Source organism: Heterodontus francisci, chromosome 31 (assembly GCF_036365525.1).
Source record: "Heterodontus francisci isolate sHetFra1 chromosome 31, sHetFra1.hap1, whole genome shotgun sequence".
In the NCBI taxonomy this organism is placed as follows: domain Eukaryota; kingdom Metazoa; phylum Chordata; class Chondrichthyes; order Heterodontiformes; family Heterodontidae; genus Heterodontus; species Heterodontus francisci.
In genome coordinates this window covers 60,284,299-60,305,889 of record NC_090401.1, presented here as the reverse complement: position 1 = coordinate 60,305,889, position 21,591 = coordinate 60,284,299, and the positions used below count along the sequence as shown (strand labels likewise).

General features: G+C 42.1%; 1 protein-coding gene across 12 annotated transcripts in view; it reads left to right on the top strand.

Moving 5' to 3' along the window:
• Positions 1-21,591, top strand: part of ahdc1 (AT hook, DNA binding motif, containing 1) — a 158,905-nt gene that overhangs the window by 76,373 nt on the left and 60,941 nt on the right. For 8 of the 12 annotated variants that reach the window (XM_068011730.1, XM_068011727.1, XM_068011718.1 and 5 more), the window contains exons 2-3: positions 12,871-13,045; positions 16,987-17,186. The exons of 2 other annotated variants lie outside the window; for them this stretch is intronic. The gene's annotated coding sequence lies outside the window, so the exon portion shown is untranslated. The remainder of the gene's footprint in view (positions 1-12,870; positions 13,046-16,986; positions 17,187-21,591) is intronic. 2 more of the 12 variants (XM_068011719.1, XM_068011723.1) reach the window with 2 other exon arrangements.

Sequence of the window (21,591 nt, the reverse complement as noted above, 5' to 3'; positions counted from 1 at the left end):
AGGAAATTAGTTCTCATTCTCTTCAGCCCATGGGATATAAGAATATAAAATGAGTTGTGCAGTATTTAAAACTGTCAGACAGCTGTGATAAGACCAACATCCTAAGCCAAGACAGAATCAACAAAATCATTAAGAGCATCACTCAACAGATTGATTTGATGGATTTATATATTTCCATTATTAAGTTCCTCCCATTACGTTTGTTCTATTTAGTATCTGTTTGTGTACCACATAGTATTCTCAAAATCCCAGTCAATGCTATTCTTGAACGGGTCAGTAGGCAATGCAGAAGCATGAGTTAGGTTGGTACGTCATGTATTCCTTTCCTAATCTGATGGGGAAGCACCTGCTGTCCTTTAGCACAGTTCTTTCAGCACAGTTGAGATCAAGAACTCTTGCAGTAAAGATCAGTGGCAATCCATTGTGTCGCCACACCTTGGTGATCATAGAGTCATAGAGAGATACAGCACCGAAACAGGCCCTTCGGCCCACCGAGTCCGTGCCGACCATCAACCACCCATTTATACTAATCCTACATTAATCCCATTTTCCCTCTCACTACCCCACCTTCCCTTAATTCTCCTACCACCAACCTACACTAGGGGCCATTTTTACAATGGCCAATTTTACCTATCAGCCCGCAAGTCTTTTGGCATATGGGAGGAAACCGGAGCACCCGGAGGAAACTCACGCGGTCACAGGGAGACCTTGAAAACTCCACACAGGCAGTACCCAGAACTGAACCCGGGTCGCTGGAGCTGTGAGGCTGCAGTGCTAACCACTGCGCCACTGTGCCGCCCACTCACACTTAGTTTCACTGACCTGTGAGGAACATGCATTCTGTGACTTAATCACTAAACTTGGAATAGGATCAGATTGTCACTGGAATCATCAATCTGTAACTGTTCAGTAAGTGAACTGAAACATCACCATTCATTATGAAGTAAAGTTCATGTTATTCAAGCTCATTCTCAAGGAGCTTGACTGTATTTAGATGTAACATCACTTTTGCAATTTTTGCAATTTCAAATCCGACATTCAGGGTAAAAGGAAATGATCACCATCACATCTTTTATGAAGCAATTACTCCATACAGTCTTCACACAGCCTACTAGCATAATAAAATACAGATTCACAAACACTAGAGTTTAAGAATTAGCAAAGCTAATATCATGGTCACCTGACTGCTGGTCTTTGATAGATCAGCCCATCAGGTATTTGTCTATAGAATTTGGAAGACATTATTTTTGGCCACATTTCGGCACCACTTAACAACCAGCTCAGAAGCAGTACTGTTAGACTTGTTAGAAATAGTGCCTGGGACAGAGACAGATGCAGAAAGGTAGGGAAGTGAAAAGGGCAATAGACTATATATGTAAATCTGAATATGATATCAAAAGAAAGATCTCCCAAGTTTATATTGAATATAAATGATAAATTGAAGGCAAAACAAATTGTTAGCAGCATTGTAACCAATGGATCTGTGATAAATGTAAAATAATTACTGTGCGAACAATGTGTTGAATGGAACAGGTATACAGTGAATTGATCATGAAAGAGTTATAGTGAAACAATTATTGAAGTCGTCAGTCCCATGACTGCAGTGAAAAGACAATCAAGATATTGGGTAATTTAAAAAATCAGGGCATTCAGACAGAATTATTTCAAACAGCGTTATAAACTTCAGCAATAAATGATGAGGAAAAGCCATTGAAGCAATATAAATCAGGAAGCCATCGTATGTTTTGGAGAAAGTGGTGATTTGGACGTGCTGAAAAGGTAACCGTGAAGTAGACATCAGACAAAATGGAGTGGGTTTGTTGATCACGTGACTTGCTGTTCCTAAAAGTTCTGTGCCCCAGTGGCAGAAACAGCCTCATAGAAATCAGCAACACGATGCAGGCGTGTTCTGCTTAGCGTGTTTAATTTTTCAGTTACAATGAATTTTTAGCAGAATATCCAGTGCTAAATAGGAAGAAAAGAAAGATTTGCATTTACATAGCACCTTCCATGACCACAGAAGTGCTTTACAGATATTGAAGTACCTTTGAAGAGTAGTGATTGTAATATAGGAAAATAGGCTTCCTTTGCTCTTATTTTTCAAACGTTTTAGATTCTTGAACAATGTCTAATATTGTGGAGTACAGAAGCTGCATTGCAAATACAGAATCATTGAAATTGCAGTATGGAAGCCATTTGCTGCTGATAAGCTTCACATTCGAGCCACCTTCCATAATTCCACTTCGATACTCTTTCCCAGTAGTCACTTAATATTTTATTTAATACTCCATTAAATGCTGTGATTGACTCAGCTTCAATAGCAGATTGTAAAAGCAAAGGAAGGACTTGCATTTTTAAATTGCTCGATCACATCCTCCCAAGATCGGAAAGCGCTTCACAATCAAAAAATTTGAAATTCAGTACGGTTGTAATGTTGACAAACTGGACAACCAATTTGCAAATAACAAGGACCACGAACAGCAAAGGATATGACTGACCATTTGATCTGATTTTGGTGGTTCCGGTTGAGAGAGAAATGTTGGTCAGGAAACCAGATGGGGGCTCCTTGTGCTTTTTCAAATAGTGCCATAAGATTTATTTTTTTAATGCTGACCTGAGCAGAGCCGGGGTTTGATGTCCCATCTGAACGATGACACATTTGGCTGTACGTCATTCCCTCGGCACTTCAGTGAAGTGTCAGCCTGGATTATCTGCTCCAGTCGTGACTCGGAGGTGAGAGTGTACCTCGACTCCATTTGTCCACTTTGTTCCATATCCCTTGATACCCTTAACTATCAAAAATGTATGTATCTTAGTCTTGAAAATTTCAATTGACTGAGCATTCATAGCCATTTGGGGGAGAGAGTTCCAGACCTTTTTCTGTCAAAAGTTGCTTTCCCATTTCACTTTTAATAGCTTAGCTCTAATTTTAATATTAAAACCCCCTTGTACTGGATTCACCCACTGGAGGGAATAGTTACCCTGTATCTACTCTATCGAATCGCTTTAACATTTTAACTGCCTCGAATAAATCCCCATTCAACTTTCTAAACTCGCGATTGCAAGCTAAGTTTATGGAACCTGTCCTCGTGATTTAACCTTTTAAGCTCTGGCTGGTGAACATGTGCTGGTCCCCTCCCAAGACCAACATATTTTTCCACAGATAGAAACAGAAAGTGCTGGAAATACTCAGCAGCAGGCAGCATCTGTGGAGAGAGAAACAGAGTTAATGGGCGGAATTTTAAAACCACCCCAGCAAGCCAGATGGTGGCGTGGGGGTGGTATAAAATTGAGCTGGAGGCTGCAGGGGGCCTTCCCAACCCACTGCCGCCTCCGGCCAACTTTAGGGAGGTAGGGGGTGGTGAGTAACAGTCCGCCCGCCCCAGGCCAATCAAGGCCCTTAAGTGGCCACTTAACCCTTCGCCCGCCTCCACGGTTATTTTACCGGTGATAAGCGGGCGTGCTGAGGACGTGAAAGGCTGCCCATTGAGAGTTGCCGGCCTTTCCACGCCCCGGGGGGGGGGGGGGTGCCCTGACAATCAGGCACAGGGTGACCAATTGAGGGCCGCCCCTGCCTCTCAACCCACACCTGGGTCCCAAGACGCACTCCTCCCCCCTCCACTTCCCCCCCCAAACCAACACCTTTGCCTGAATGGGGCACGACCGATCACCCTGGTGAGGCATCCAGAACTTAACTTGGATACCGGCTCCATGGCTTCCTCCTCAATTGGCTGGGCTGCAGTCCCAGCAGTGGCCACTGCTCCTGGTGGCGCTGCTGGGACTAAGAGCTACTGGCCTGATGATTGGCCCGCAGCTCAATGAGGCGGGACTTCCTCCCTCAAGTGGGTGGAAGTCCTCCCTCCGGACAGTTAAAGCCTGGGGATCCGTAAAATGTGGGACGGAGCCCCGGGCTAGGCGGAAGCGGGTTTGCCACGACTTTTACATTGGTGGCGAACTCCTGTCGCCTAAAGTAAAATTCCGGTCAATGTTTCAGCTCGATGACCATTTATCAGAATGTCTGACAAAGGGTCATCAAACCGAAACATTGACTCTGTTACACTGTCCACAGATTCTGCCTGATTGCTGAGTATTTCCAGCAATTTCTGTTTTTATTTCAGATTTCCAGCCTTTGCAGTATTTTGTTTCTGTATATCTTTCCTGAGGTTTGGTGCCCAGAACTATCTGCTGGACTGCAAATCGGATCAAACTGAGGCCCTGTACAACTGAAAGGTCACTTTCTCACTTTTGTTTTCTGACTCCCTTAAGATAAAGGCCAACATCCATTATCATTTTTGATTACTTTTTGTATCTGTGCACTAGCTTTAGTGATCTATGCACACGGATACCCAAATCCCTTTGTTCCTCCACAGCTCCTAGTCTCTAATCATTAAGAAAATATTCCAGATTGTCTTTCTCATATCTGAAAGTGAATAACTTCACAAATCCCTCAATGAACTCCATCAGCTATAGTTGTGTGCACACATTTAGTCTGTCTGTAAAAACAAAATATTGTAGATGCTGGAAATCTGAAATAAAAAAAGAAAGTGCTGGGAATACTCAGCAGGATCAGGCCGCATCTGTGGAGAGAGAAGCAAAGTTGAAGTTTCAGGTCTGTGACCTTTCATCAGAGCTTCCATGTGATGAAAGGTCACAGACCTGAAACGGTAACTCTGCATCTCTCTCCACGGATGCTGCCTGACCTGGTTTTATTTTAGTCTGTCTGTCCCTTTGTAACTTCCTATTCCCATCCACGCAACTTACTGTGCCTCTAACCTGGTGTCATCTGCAAACTTAGATATATAACTCTCCATTCCTTCATCCAAGTCATAAATATATATGGTGAAAAGCTGAGGCCCAGTGTAGACCCGTTGAGCATGCAACTTGGTCACATCCTCCTAATCCAAAAACTTATTTCTGTCTTCTCTCAATCAAATACCAACCTATGTTCCATGTTACTGAATCTAGAAAGATTTGGAAAATTATGACTAACATACCTGCAATTTCCTTACCCATTTTTCTTAATTCTCTGCGATGGAAATCATCAGGTCCCGGAGAATTTTCTGTCTTAAGTCACATTATTTTCTCCATTACCATTTTTTCACTTGTATTAAATTCATTAAGTAGCACCATGGCTTATTTTCAGGTTCCCTTGTACTGCAGATAGTTTGTAATTTTGTGCCTTTTTCACAGTGTAAGAAAGTACTCAACATTTAAATTCTCCTCTGCATCTGTCTTTAATCGGCCCATGTTTCCTCCTCCTGCTCTCTCTTGATATATTTCTAAAAATATTGCTGATGCTTTTATATCCCTTGCAAGTTTATTTCCATATTCCTTTTTTGAGCCTTTGATTACTTTCATTGTTACTCTTTATAGCTCTCCTGGTCCACTGGATTTCTCCTGTTCCTTGCATTTGTTTAAGCCTTTTTAAATTCATTCACAGGATGTGGGCATTGCTGGCAAGACCAGCATTTATTCTCCACCTCTAAGTGCCCTTTAAGTTTGTGCTGAGCTGCCACCTTGAATGCAACTGAGTGGCTTTCAGAGGGCAGTTAAGAGTTAACCACATTGCTGTTGGGTCTGGGGTCACATGTATGCCAGACCAGATAAGGATGGCAGATTTCCTTCCCTAAAGGACATTAGTGAACCAGATGGGGTTTTAAAACAATCCGGTAATTTCATGGTCACCATTACTGAGACTAGTTTTTTATTCCAGATTTATTTAATTTAATTTAACTTCCCTCGCTGCTGTGTTGGTATTCAAACTCATGCCTCTGGATCATTAGTCCAGACCTCTGGATTACTATTCCAGTAACATTACCACTATGCTACTGTACCCCTCTTACTGCTTGGTACCATCTCTTACCTCATTTGTTGATCATAGCTGCTTAACTACACATGGAGCTGTGACCTTGTAGGTTTTTGCGCTGTATTGTGCCAAATACTTGAATATTTCCCAGTGTTTGTCGGTTTACCAATTAACAGTTTATCCAAGGCTTTCATGCTTTTCAGACTGGAAGGCCACTTTCGGGCATTTGATTGTTGTCTTGATGACATTAGCTGGCAAATTCTTGATGACGTAGCGCAAACGGAGACCATGTGTAGGTTGTCATCAACTCCTCACTTCACATCACAACAGTGGCCCGAGTCTACTTAGCTGCAGAGTACTGCTCTGCCTCAGGGTCCTGCACAAGGATCGGGGATGTGCACCTAAATGTGGCCATGAGGACTGTGTCAGGGCCGTTTAAGTCCACTCCGACTGAGTGGTTCCTGGTGCTGTCCCATGTTGCCCCGCCTGCCATTCACTGTGACGTCATCGTGCTCCATGAGATGGAAAAAGTCATGAGCAAAACTGCCCTTCCCATTCACAAAGACTTGGAAAAACCCACTGGGAAAGCGCTTAAAATCTCACCAGCCTTTCAGGAAACAGAAGCTAATACTGATCCAGCTAATATCAACCCACTATCCAAATTGACAGAATCATGGGACACATGCAACAGTTTAAAAAAAAAACAACAGGAGAAGTCTCTGGCTTCGACCGTCCTTGAACACTATGGACATTGCTCAACAGAATCTGTCCAGTGCACGGACCCTACAGGCACTCCCTCCATAAGTGGAAGATGAGGGAAGTGCGATTGTGACCATGAACATAGAACATTACAGCGCAGTACAGGCCCTTCGGCCCTCGATGTTGCGCCGACCTGTGAAACCATCTGACCTAAACTATTCCATTTTCATCCATATGTCTATCCAATGACTACTTAAATGCCCTTAAAGTTGGCGAGTCTACTACTGTTGCAGGCAGGGCGTTCCACGCCCCTACTACTCTCTGAGTAAAGAAACTACCTCTGACATCTGTCCGATATCTATCACCCCTCAACTTAAAGCTATGTCCCCTCGTATTTGCCATCACCATCCGAAGAAAAAGACTCTCACTATCCACCCTATCTAACCCTCTGATTATCTTATATGTCTCTATGAAGTCACCTCTCCTCCTCCTTCTCTCTAACGAAAACAACCTCAAGTCCCTCAGCCTTTCCCCGTAAGACCTTCCCTCCATACCAGGCAACATCCTAGTAAATCTCCTCTGCAACCTTTCCAAAGCTTCCACATCCTTCCTATAATGCGGTGACCAGAACTGCAAGCAATACTCCAGGTGCGGCCGCACCAGAGTTTTGTACAGCTGCAGCATGACCTCGTGGCTCCGAAACTCGATCCCCCTACTAATAAAAGCTAACACACCATATGCCTTCTTAACAGCCCTATTAACCTGGGTGGCAACTTTCAGGGATTTATGTATCTGGACACCAAGATCTCTCTGTTCATCTACACTACCAAGAATCTTCCCATTAGCCCAGTACTCTGCATTCCTGTTACTCCTTCCAAAGTGAATCACCTCACACTTTTCCGCATTAAACTCCATTTGCCATCTCTCAGCCCAGCTCTGCAGCCTATCTATGTCCCTCTGTAACCTACAACATCCTTCGGCACTATCCACAACTCCACCGACCTTCGTGTCATCCACAAATTTACTAACCCACCCTTCTACACCCTCTTCCAGGTCATTTATAAAAATGACAAACGGCAGTGGCCCCAAAACAGATCCTTGCGGTACACCACTAGTAACTAAACTCCAGGATGAACATTTGCCATCAACCACCACCCTCTGTCTTCTTTCAGCTGGCCAATTTCTGATCCAAAGCACTAAATCACCTTCAATCCCATGCTTCTGTATTTTCTGCAATAGCCTACCGTGGGGAACCTTATCAAACGCCTTACTGAAATCCATATACACCACATCCACGGCTTTATCCTCATCCACCTGTTTGGTCACCTTCTCAAAAAACTCAATAAGGTTTGTGAGGCACGACCTACCCTTCACAAAACCGTGCTGACTATCGCTAATGAACTTATTCTTTTCAAGATGATTATAAATCCTATCATAACCTTTTCCAACATTTTACCCACAACCGAAGTAAGGCTCAGGTCTATAATTACCAGGGCTGTCTCTACTCCCCTTCTTGAACAAGGGTACAACATTTGCTATCCTCCAGTCTTCCGGCACTATTCCTGTCGACAATGACGACATAAAGATCAAGGACAAAGGCTTTGTAATCTCCTCCCTGGCTTCCCAGAGAATCCTAGGATAAATCCCATCTGGCCCAGGGGACTTATCTATTTTCACACTTTCCAAAATTGCTAACACCTCCTCCTTGTGAACCTCAATCCCATCTAGCCTAGTAGTCTGTATCTCAGTATTGTCCTCGACAACATTTTCTATCTCTAATGGAAATACTGACGAAAAATATTCATTTAACGCTTCCCCTATCTCCTCTGATTCCACACACAACTTCCCACTACTAACCTTGATTGGCCCTAATCTAACTCTAGTCATTCTTTTATTCCTGATATACCTATAGAAAGCCTTAGGGTTTTCCTTGATCCTATCAGCCAATGACTTCTCGTGTCCTCTCCTCGCTCCTCTTAGCTCTCTCTTTAGATCCTTCCTGGCTAGCTTGTAACTCTCAAGCTCCCTAACTGAGCCTTCACGTCTCATCCTAACATAAGCCGCCGCCTTCCTCTTGACAAGCGCTTCAACTTCTTTAGTAAACCACGGCTCCCTCACTCGACAACTTCCTCCCTGCCTGACAGGTACATACTTATCAAGGACACGCAGTAGCTGCTCCTTGAATAAGCTCCACATTTCGATTGTGCCCATCCCCTGCAGTTTCCTTCCCCATCCTACGCATCCTAAATCTTGCCTAATCGCATCATAATTTCCTTTCCCCCAGCTATAATTCTTGCCCTGTGGTATATACCTGTCCCTGCCCATCGCTAAGGTAAACCTAACCGAATTGTGATCACTATCACCAAAGTGCTCACCTACATCTAAATCTAACACTTGGCCGGGTTCATTACCCAGTGCCAAATCCAATGTGGCATCGCCCCTGGTTGGCCTGTCTACATACTGTGTCAGAAAACCCTCCTGCACACACTGGACAAAAACTGACCCATCTAAAGTACTCGAACTATAGTATTTCCAGTCAATATTTGGAAAGTTAAAGTCCCCCATAACAACTACCCTGTTACTCTCGCTCCTGTCGAGAATCATCTTCGTTATCCTTTCCTCTACATCTCTGGAACTATTCGGAGGTCTATAGAAAACTCCCAACAGGGTGACCTCTCCTCTCCTGTTTCTAACCTCGGCCCATACTACCTCCGTAGACGAGTCCTCAAACGTCCTTTCTGTCGCTGTAATACTCTCCTTGATTAACAATGCCACACCACCCCCCCCCCCCTCTTTTACCATCTTCTCTGTTCTTACTGAAACATCTAAATCCCGGAACCTGCAACATCCATTCCTGTCCCTGCTCTACCCATGTCTCCAAAATGGCCACAGCATCGAGATCCCAGGTACCAACCCATGCTGTAAGCTCACCCACCTTATTCCGGATGCTCCTGGCGTTGAAGTAGACACACTTTAAACCAAGTTCTTGCTTGCCAGTGCCCTCTTGCGTCCTTGTAACCTTATCCCTGACCTCACTACTCTCAACATCCTGTACATTGGAACTACAATTTAGGTTCCCATCCCCCTGCTGAATTAGTTTAAACCCCCCCCCCCCCGCCCCCCCCCCCCGAAGAGCACTAGCAAATCTCCCCCCCAGGTTATTGGTACGCCTCTGGTTCAGGTGAAGACCATCCTGTTTGTAGAGGTCCCACCTACCCCAGAAAGAGCCCCAATTTTCCAGGAAGCCAAAACCCTCCCTCCTACACCATCCCTGCAGCCACATGTTCAACTCCTCTCTCTCCCTATTCCTCGCTTCGCTAGCACGTGGCACGGGCAACAACCCAGAGATGATAACTCTGTTTGTTCTCGCTCTAAGCTTCCACCCTAGCTCTCTGAATTTCTGCCTTAAATCCCCATCTCTCTTCCTACCTATGTCGTTGGTGCCTATGTGGACCACGACTTGGGGCTGCTCCCCCTCCCCCTTAAGGATCCCAAAAACACGATCCGAAACATCACGAACCCTGGCACCTGGGAGGCAACACACCAACCGTGAGTCTCTCTCGTTCCCACAGAACCTCCTATCTGTTCCCCTAACTATGGAGTCCCCAATGACTAATGCTCTGCTCCTCTTCCCCCTTCCCTTCTGAGCAACAGGGACAGACTCTGTGCCAGAGACCTGTACCCCATTGCTTACCCCTGGTAAGTCGTCCTCCCAACAGTATCCAAAACGGTCTACCTGTTGTTGAGGGAAACGGCCACGGGATCCCTGCACTGCCTGTTGGTTCCCTCTCCTTCCCCTGAAGGTAACCCATCTACCTACATCTTTTACCTGAGGTGTGACTACCTCCCTATAACTCCTCTCAATAACCCCCTCCACCTCCCGAATGATCCGAAGTTCATCCAGCTCCAGCTCCAGTTCCCTAACGCGTTTCTCGAGGAGCTGGAGTTGGGTGCACTTCCCGCAGATGCAGTCAGCAGGGACACTCTTGGTGACCCTTACCTCCCACATTCTGCAGGAGGAACATTCAACTGCCTTAACCTCCATTCCCACTATTCTAAATTCCCAACAAATCTACTGAAAACCAAAAAAAAAAGTCAAAACTTGTTCGCTTAGCAATCCGACGGACAGAACTTTTTTTTTGGGTTAGAGGAGGAGAATGGGTGGGAGACACTACCCGAGTAGTGTTTCGGGTAAAGCAACCGCCCAAATATGTAACCTCACTTACCCAGCAGTCCCGCGTGCGCTCCGCCTATACATGAGAAATGGCTTCCGATTTCTTGGCGCTCTTTTCTTTTCTTTCTTTCTTTCTTTCTTTCTTTCTTTCTTTCTTTCTTTCTTTCTTTCTTTCTTTCTTTCTTTCTTTCTTTCTTTCTTTCTTTCTCTCTTCTTTCTTCTCTCTTCTTTCTCTCTTTCTCTCTTTCTCTCTTTCTCTCTCTTTCTCTCTTTCTCTCTTTCTCTCTTTCTCTCTTTCTCTCTTTCTCTCTTTCTCTCTTTCTCTCTTTCTCTCTTTCTCTCTTTCTCTCTTTCTCTCTTTCTCTCTCTCTCTCTTTCTCTCTCTTTCTCTCTCTCTCTCTCTTTCTCTCTCTTTCTCTCTCTTTCTCTCTCTTTCTCTCTCTTTCTCTCTCTTTCTCTCTTTTTCTCTCTTTCTCTCTCTTTCTCTCTCTTTCTCTCTCTTTCTCTCTCTTTCTCTCTTTCTTTTTCTCTCTTTCTTTCTCTCTCTTTCTTTCTCTTTTTCTCTTTCTCTCTTTCTCTTTCTCTCTTTCTCTCTTTCTCTCTTTCTTTTTCTCTCTTTCTTTTTCTCTCTTTCTTTTTCTTTTTCTCTTTCTCTCTCTTTCTTTTTCTCTCTTTCTTTCTCTCTCTTTCTTTCTCTCTCTTTCTTTTTCTCTCTTTCTTTTTCTTTTTCTCTTTCTCTCTCTTTCTTTCTCTCTTTCTTTTTCTTTTTCTCTTTCTCTCTCTTTCTTTCTCTCTCTGGCTTCCGATTTCTTGAATCCCAGACTTTGGAACAGATCCCATCAACCTGCCCATTAAAGTCTGTTGTGGGAGACACTTCATTTCTCCACTCGGCATCTCAAGAAGCCATTGAATGGATAGTCAAATTAGACATCCTATTATAAGCTTTCCCTGTCATATGAAAATAGTGGTACAGCTTAGTCCAGTTTACTGTGTTCAGTTCATTTCTTGTCCCTTTGCAATTTGCCTTAACTTTAAAACTTGGTTTGAGACTTTCCTGTCTCATTCTCAAATGCTATCAAATTTAATTATATGATCACTGTTACTAAGATGTTCCCTTACCCTTGGATTGTTAACTAATTCCTGTACATCACTCACTCATCACTAACTCTTGTCTGGCCTGTTCCCTTGTCAGTTCTAAAACATATTGTTCTAGAAAACTGTCCTGTGTACATTTCTGCCACTAATTTATGTCCACTTGTTACCAACCCATCAAACGGGAAATAATCTTTTGCAATTTACTCTGAAACCTTTGAAAGCTTTTATTAGTTTGTTTCTCCCCAATCATCTTTATTCTGCCAAATGCAGTGCTAGCTTTACAAACATTTCTTGATAACTTCATCTTCTGAAACATCCCAGTGAATCTACTTTGCATTGCTTTGTGACGCCAATACTCTCTTAGGAGAATTGTGCTCACACCTGCACACATCGCTCCAGATGTGGCCTAAATAATGCCAGATTCAGCAGCAGCCCATTCAGTTTCCCCATGTGTATTTTTTGTGTGCAGGGTTGTGTTGATACATGTTTGTGAATGTATATGTTATTTGTGTGTGTACAATATGAAAAAAAAAACAGAATCCCATTTGTCCTCCTGGATCCAAACACTTTCCATATAAACTGTGTGAAGTTGCTGAAGATTGTAAGTTTCTTTTTATAAGTGATGTTGAAGATACATTATTTCAGGTCAGTCAGTGTTCAAAGTCTGTACTCTGGGTTTGACCAAGAATCATTATTGTTTTGCTCCCTACGCACATATATATGAATTAATGTTTTATGATTATCATAAATGCAATCATAATTATTGGATTTTTGTGAATATCAACATTCTTAAATAAATACAAAAACAATTTGTTCTTAATTTGCCATACTGTAATATTCCAACTCTTCTAAAAGCAGAAAATTATTGCATTTTTTCTACCATATACATTTGCATGTTTTTTGCAATCTGCCATTTTAGTACCGAGTGCAAGAATTTTCTAAAATAAATATTGAAAGCGTTATGATCGGCAATTATTTAAAGAAACATTTCTTTGTAACTTTGCCCCCCTAAGTTGTTAATACTGCACTCTGAAAGGAGCAGCTATTTTCTCAGCTCAATTTCAATTTAAAAAAAACTTTCAACTTGTTTTTCCAGGTTTTATTTTATCTAGAGTGGTATACAGTTCAGACTGGAGAGGCACCCTGGAAGATTATGCCACATCTACTGCACTGCTCGGTCTGTGAACCCTGCCCTCCCCAAGATTAATGAACAATGCTGGAAAAATTGATCTTTTGCCTTCAAAAAAATCCTAAATAAATGATCAACTCTTGTGAGTAATCCACACATCAAAAAAATTAAACAGTAGCACAAAAAAAGCAACCACAAAGTGACTGTCAGTGCAGCCGTTGCAGATTTTAATGAAGTGCTCACTGAATATCAGGGTTTAGACAACGTGTCACTTCTAGTTTGTACAGGGGGCGGATAAATGTATGAAAATGGTAGATTCATTTTTTTTTAATTTGCTGGTACTTCACACTAAATATTTCTATGAAACGTTTGAAAATTTGTATTTATCACCCATTTAGTCAGGGATCTTTTTGAAGTTAAGAGAAATGAGACAGAAAATAATATTTTTGAAGTGTTTGGGAATGTGGAAATGATCAGGTTTTTCAACTAAGGATTGGAGCAGCAGTCCTCACCTGATGATGTCTCCTGACAGTCCATTGAACTGAATCCATTTATATGTTACCCAAACACATCGGGCTTTTCATGAAGGATTTTATGAGCCCCTTTTTTGTTTGGTGATCTGTTGCTGGCTTGTGCAGAAACCTGTTGGCGTGAAATTGTGAATAGAGGATTGAGGCCCACAATGCATTGTGTATTCAGCAATTACACAAGATCATCTGAACATCAGCGGGTGGTCCCACTGCCTGCTGTGCGCTGTACAGCTCTCTGCCCTGCAAGCTTGCGAAAGCTTCAGGTATTCCTTACAGAAGGTCTTGCAGCAATTGATCAACAGGCACAACCAAGACTTGGAAATGGCACTGAATGAAGTTCTTAAATGCCACTGTAGCTCAGGATTTTCCCTTTCAACAATGATTTTGATTGGTAAATAAAAATGCACAGGATGCTGACATAAATGCTTAACTTCAAACTGCAGCACCATTGCGTGACAAACAATGAATATGTTAGGAAAACAAATTACATGATTTGATGATCCAAATGTGTAAGTGACAGTCTTTTGTTAAAAAAAAGAAATGTTGAATAAATTAACTGCCATATAATATTGAATCTGAAGGCAATCATTAATCTAGTTTTTTTTTAAAGCTCCTGATTCAGAAGGCACATTCAGTGTACCATAAAACTGGGAGCAATCTGAACATGTTCACAGCCAGTGAAATTGCTGCAAGTTCTGCCCAGTACTTTATCTGAACTCGGTGCGACCAGATTTTCCCAGGTCATCTGCTCCTACACACTCTGTACCAAACACCAAGCACTGTAAACATCAGTTGATTTCTCTTTTGTAAGACTATAGTCCCTGCAGTTTCTGTAGAAGTTAGTAATCCCTTGCAAGACAAATAACCTTACAACTTTCATTTAGTTCAATGGCTACATTTTGAAAACCTCCTCCTTTTTGCCCTACAGTGCTGATTAATTTAATAGAATTTGCAAGCTTCCATTTTATCTGCTCCACTAATTATTTTTAAGCCTAATGTTAAATCTCTTATTAAATGAAACAATCTTTATTCTGTAATCTGACCTCATTATCTAAGCAGAGGCACCCTTTCCAGTGAACTGACAAATAATGCATTTATATAACTCCCTATCTGTAACATTCATGCAGATCTTGCCATAATGAGTAACTTTGTGCTGCAGTATCCTAGACAGATATGGGAGTCATTTTGCATAACCCGTGACCCTAGTAACATTAATGAGGTAATTGGCCAGTTAATCGGTTTGATATTTTTTGAGGACGGAATGTTGACCACACCACCAGGGGAAGTCTTTGCTCTTTGAATGCTAATCTTTAACATCCACCTGAAGTTGATTCCATTTAATGTTGTATCTGGAGGATGCAGTCTCTACCAATGAAACATTTCCTCCATTCTGCACAGGAGTTTATGACCTGAGATCCTGGTATGAATTTGAGCCCATCACCTTCTGATCCATTAGCAAGAGCACTGCTCACTGAGATGAGCTGATGCTCCTTTGGTAGCAGTGATAGCATTTGAGCGCAGTATTCTAAGTGTGATCTCACTGATGCATTCTGCAGTTAGTGCTGCAAGCCTGGACCCCATTATTCCAATATCATGCACTAGCATTCTGTATAGATATGTGGTAGACTGCATTCCAGAAGTGAAGGTGATCTCGTTGTTAGTGACTTTAAGGTCTGCATAAGCCGAATAAATATTGTATCCAATTATTTCATGTCATATGTGCCTGAACCTCACGTTTTCCAATATAAGAACCATAGAAAAATTACAGCACAGAAGGGGGCCATTCAGCCAGTCTTGACAATGCCAGCTGGAAAAAAAATTAGCCGCCCAATCTAATTCCACCTTCCAGGTCCATAGCTTTGCCGGTTACAGCACTTCAGGTGCATTTTCACGTACCCTTGAAAAGAATTGAGAGTTTCTGCTTCCACCACCGTTCCTGGCAGTGAATTCCAGACACCCATCACCCTCTGGGTGAAAAGGTTTTTCCTCATATCCCCTCTAATCCTTCTACCAATCACCTTAAATCTGTGCCCCCTGGTAATTGACCTTTCCACTAGGGGAAACAGGTCCTTCCTGTCGACTCTATCTAGCCCCCTCATAATTTTGTACACCTCAATGAAGTCTCCCCTCAGCCTCTTCTATGTTCTAAGGAAAACAGCCCCACCCTATCCAATCTTTCTTCATAGCTGCAACTTTCAAGCTTTGCAACTTTCTTGTAAATCTCCTCTGTACTCTCTCCAGAGCAATTATGTCCTTCCTATAATGTGGCGACCAGAACTGTACACAGTACTCCAGCTGTGGCCGAACCAGTGTTTTATACAGTTCCAGCATGACAGCCCTGCTTTTGTATTCTATACCTCGGCCAGTAAAGGAAAGCATTCCAAATGCCTTCTTCAGCACTTTATCTACTTGTCCTGTCACCTTTAGGGATCTGTGGGCATGCACTCCAAGGTCTCTCACTTCTTCTACCCCTCTCAGTATCCTCCCATTCATTGTGTATTCCCTTGCTTTATTTGCCCCCTCCAAGTGCATTACCTTACATTTCTCCAGATTGAATTCCATTTGCCAATTTTCTGTCCACACAACCAAACCATTGATATCATTCTGGAGTCTACAGCCATCCTCTGCATTATCAACTACACGACCAATTTTTGTGCCATCAGCAAATTTCCCAATCATGCCTCCCACATTTAAGTTGAAATCATTAATATATACCACAAACAGCAAAGGGCCCAACACTGAGCCCTGTGGAACACCACTGGAAACCACTTTCCATTCAGAAAAACACCTGTTGACTGCTATCCTTTGCTTTCTATCACTGAGCCAATTTTGGATCCAACTTGCCACATTCCCCTGTATCCCGTGGGCTTTCATTTTACTGACCAGTCTGCCATGCAGGACCTTGTCAAATGCCTTATCCATGTAGAACATGTAACATTTAAAATTAGCGACCTCTTTAGAAAGAATTTTCTCTTATTTTTCTGGCTTTGAGCAGAATACTGTGACTCAGGGTCTGGAATGCTCAGTGACTGCTGTTAGGTGTGCGATATGTCTTTGATTCTAATTTTGCTTTTTAAACTGTTAACTGTTCAGCTTGGTTCTCTGTTGCTTTGAAGGCCCGTGTATTACCCCAGCGTTGGATTCACAGTTTTGTCTTTTCTGCGACTCTTGATTTATAGGAATTATTTCTAAAGATTTTTTTTGGAATGGTGATGTAGCAATCACTCACATTAAATAATGGTCTGCAAACTGAAACAAAAAGAGTTGTTAAACTCTTTCACTAGGCAACAGTTCTGATGTCCTATAAAATGCTTCATGCATTTTTCTCTGACTTCTCCTGAAATGGCTGTAGAGCCCTGTGTAACACATGTTTTCAATGATAATGGGTCACAACATTAGGGAGTTTTGAGTAGGCTGTGTTCCTGGAACAGCATGCTCCCAAACCTCTGTTGGCTGCTGGGGCAACTTCAGGCTGCTGCAGACTTTTTATCCACAGCACCATCAACTTTTAATAATGTGCGTCTTCTTAAAAGGCTTCTCTTAAACTCTGCAGTTGCAGATCTGGCTGGATCGCATCCTTGTGGCTGTTGCAACACGCATGCTACAAATGTAGTGAAATATTGTGAGGTGCTTTATCGGACAAGACTATGATGTGAAGTTACCTCTCTGTAAGGAGTCAGCAACGTGGAAACATACTGACTAGGACAAGATCCCATCACCGACTGCTGAGCACCAGGAATAAGTTTGTTTTGCGTGAGTTTCTTCCAGTCAGTAACAATCTAAATGCATGCGAGATGGTTACTGTGTTAATTTTCATCGCGAGATATTACATTTAGGTTTGCAGTGTATTGCAAGTAATAGAAAGTAAAATATCTCATCTCTTATTACAAATTGTCATTTAAAGCGAGAGTTCTCCAGTAGAAAAAGCTGGGGATTAGACAACCCTCTATTTGTAACATCTGTGATCAGTGAAAATGCTGTTCAAAGTTTGGTTTTCATCAGGGCCTTGTGTCGCTGGGCTGAACAGATATATTATACAAATTATACTGGGAAAACAAAGAAATCTATTATGTGTTTCGTGATGAATAACGTGACATGATTCTCTGGCTCTTTATGGTCACAAAAAGCTAAATGATACAGAGACATGGAAAGATTTGTTTAAAATCTGGTTCATGTTTTAATGTGTTGTATGCCACAGGAACTTATACTGGAGTCTGAAATGTTTTGCCTAGTGCCTTTTGTACCACATTATTTGCACGTTTTAGACTCACTTTGTTGATCTATTTCACATGAAAAACAACCATAAGGCTAGATTTTAGCAGCCCCCTGCCACCTCCCCACCCCGATGTCGGGAGTCGTGGTGGGTGGGGGAGGTCTGAAAATATCTCCGGGAGAGGCCCGTAATGGGCCTCGACAACGGGAAGGCCCCGCCCCATATTACCGGTGGCGGCGAAGCCTTGTGGTGACCGCCCCCCCTCCTGCTGCTCAGCGACGGAGACTTTATTTAAATATTTAAATAAATGGTAATGAATGAACAGATACTTACCTCATTGCAACAGCCATCCCCTCCAATATTCTGGCCAGAACTCCGGCACCTTCGGATCTCCATTGCGGGGGGTGGGGAGAGATGTTTGGGATTGGAAGAAAATTTTTTGGAGGGGGGTGGGGGAGGAAGAGGGTAATTAATAAAGTGATTAGGCATTGGGGGGTGGGAGAGGATATTGAAACTGTGAATACATTTTATGTTTAATTTTCACCCCCTTTCACTTTAAGTATTGAAATGATGTGGAAGGGCCTAAACCCCTTTAAAACTGGTTGCTGCACTGTAGCGCCGGACGCCATTGCTGGGGACGGAGTGCCCGCCTCCTCTACGTCATCAGGGCCAGGGCGTTCCAGCCTCTCCATGTAAGTGAGCTGCTGCGCTAAATATCGTGGCTGCACGGCGCACATCTCGTGCGTGTGCCAAGTCGTTTTTTGAAGCTCGCTGCTGGAAAAACTCAGCCCATAGTAACTTTTTGATATATTAGTAAATAATGTAATTTATTTTTAAATCTGTAAACACTGTCTGTTGTGTTCCTGTGATTTACAGCAGTGGTTTTTAACTGTTAGTGCATTGGGACCCCTTGCAAATATTGACAAACTTCTTGGGACGCCCTGCCCAAACGTTTGACAGAAATAGACACATATCCAAAAGAAAAACTTACAATCATTGCAGAATACATTTGATTAATGTGCAGCAACACAAATAGCATCCTTGTAAGGTAGCAGAAAAATATCAAAATCTGAAGATAGATGGACAAAGGTCTAATGGATCCTCCCATGGACTCGAGAATTGTGTCCCCATTTTGAAAATCCATGGTTTTACAGAGGGCTCTTGCTTACTTTTTTATATATATATATATATTATATCCAGGCGCGTATCCATTGTCTCTCGAGATAAGGAGGCCCAAAAGAAGAATATTTATATATATATTATATATATATATATATATATAATATATATATATATAATATATTATATATATATGAGTGTGTGTGTTCTACTCTTCCACAGGTGAAACATTTTTATAGCTTGCAAGCAGATAAGTCTTTTTAATCATAACGCTTAGCCAAAATGAGTTAACTACATTTCTAATGCTGAATATTTTAAATTGAGAAATATTCATCTACACTTGTTTGACAAATTGATTGAAAGTACAGCCGCTTGCACACTCTTCCATAGCTGTTTATTTCTCTTGTTTAGCAGTAGAGAATTAGAGTTGAGCGCCTCTTAAAAGTGAGAGAATTGCGATTTTGAGAAAAGCTACGTGATTATGAATTTTGGCCAAATAATAGAAATTATAGTGGAGGATTGATAGTTGTGAAGTGTTTGTAGTGTTCCTTAATGGACACACCCACCCAAATCATGTTTTAGGGCAATACCATATTTAATACATAATTGTGAAAATTTTGATGTCTTGTATTTTTGATTTCCTGAGTCCAATACATGGATAACGAAGTATTATTTAGCTCATTATAAGAGGGCTATCAATACTGGTCCATTAGAATGTTTAAGACCTCTGATATTTTCAACCCAGACATTAATATTACAATTGTAACTAAGCCCGCTTTACACCACCATGTTAAGCATTTTGCCCATTTCTGCTAGGACTAACAGTCAATATAATTTTAAGATCTATTTAAAAAACACTTAATGTTCAATATTGGATTTAATGGCAATAATGAGCTCTCTAGAATATTGTGCATTTGCCATTTACAAGGAAACCTTATAACACCATGATTATAACCCTTGATATATGTATGCCTTCCTGTTATTCTGAACTAAGTGTCCTTTCTACTGGTCTCAGAATTAACTACAATGCTGTGGCCCTAGTCTGGCAAGAGTGACATAACCTTAAAGTACAACTTCACCAAAAATAGTGCAAGGTTTTTCCATGTGTTCTCCTTCTCCAGAGATAAGAGCAGATCTTTCTTTTGAAGGTTGCAGTAAAAGAACATTTTTCTCTTCATTAACTGACTAGGTGACTGCATCACTTTTACTGCAACAAACTGGGAACTCATCCTTTGACGTAATGTGTCTTCACTTTGAGTGTAAACAAAGAATTGTCAGTTGCATTTTATATGAATTTGTTGGTGTATTAAAAGAATGTTTTCTCCAGTGAAGAATCTGTCCCTATTAAAGTAATCGGCTAGAAACACTTGCAATACTTCCCTTATTTTTTGAGATTTTTAAATCAAAAATATAAGTAAAATACAGTTCAGCTTGTGAAGTATTTATTATGTGGGTTGTACTTCAATTATCATTCTTGTCTATGATTCTAAGCACTAATCTTTTACTATGGTGATGAATGTTTCAGTGTGTTTGATACTAGAATAGGGACAGAACACCTTGTGCTTCGATCGGCTTGAGTTTCTTCATCTGAGCGTGGAACAGGCTTCAAAGTTTATTATTACCATTTGTAGACACCTGGTTTAAATCATAACCACAATCTGATACAGATAACCTGTTATGAGGACTGAGTAGCACAGTGGATTGGGGCACTGTTAGTTCCACAGTGTGACCTGGACACACTCTCTTCCCAGTACTATCAAGGTGCTTCTCGAAATGAGTTTGAACAGCCACATGCCATGTTCTGGAGCACATCAGCTCACAGCACAAAGCTTCTCAAACTTTGGTCCCAAATTTGCAGTCTTATTCAGAATAATGGCTGTCGTGGGAAGTGGAGCAATTAAGCTGGCACAGTAGGCGATTCCTCTTCTGAATTGAGATTAAGACACATTGTTGGAGCAGAGAACAGTGAGCTTTACTTAGTGTCTGATCAATGCTGTATTTGACAGACACTGGGTAGAAAAAGGAGATAACTATTGTAATACCAATTCTTATGGCCTTCATTTGATGACCAAACAATAACATTAATAACCACAAAGAACAGTACAGCACAGGAACAGGCCATTCGGCCCTCCAAGCCTACGCCGATCTTGATGCCTGCCTAAACTAAAACCTTCTGCACTTCCGAGGTCCGTATCCCTCTATTCCCATCCTATTCATGTATTTGTCATGATGCCTCTTAAACGTCGCTATCGTACCTGCTTCCACCACCTCCCCTGGCAGCAAGTTCCAGGCACTCACCACCCTCTGTGTAAAGAACTTGCTTCGCACATCCCCTCTAAACTTTGTCCCTCTCACCTTAAACCTATGTCCCCTAGTAACTGATTCTTCCACCCTGGGAAAAAGCTTCTGACTATCCACTCTGTCCATGCCACTCATAACTTTGTAAACCTCTATCATGTCGCCCCTCCACCTCCGTCGTTCCAGTGAAAACAATCTGAGTTTATCCAACCTCTCCTCATAGCTAATGCCCTCCAGACCAGGCAACATCCTGGTAAACCTCTTCTGTACCCTCTCCAAAGCCTCCACGTCCTTCTGGTAGTCTGGCGACCAGAATTGCACGCAATATTCTAAGTGTGGCCTAACTAAAGTTCTGTACAGCTGCAGCATGACTTGCCAATTTTTATACTCTATGCCCCGACCGATGAAGGCAAGCATGCCGTTTGCCTTCTTGACTACCTTATCCACCTGCGTTGCCACTTTCAGTGACCTGTGGACCTGTACGCCCAAATCTCTCTGCCTGTCAATACTCCTAAGGGTTCTGCCATT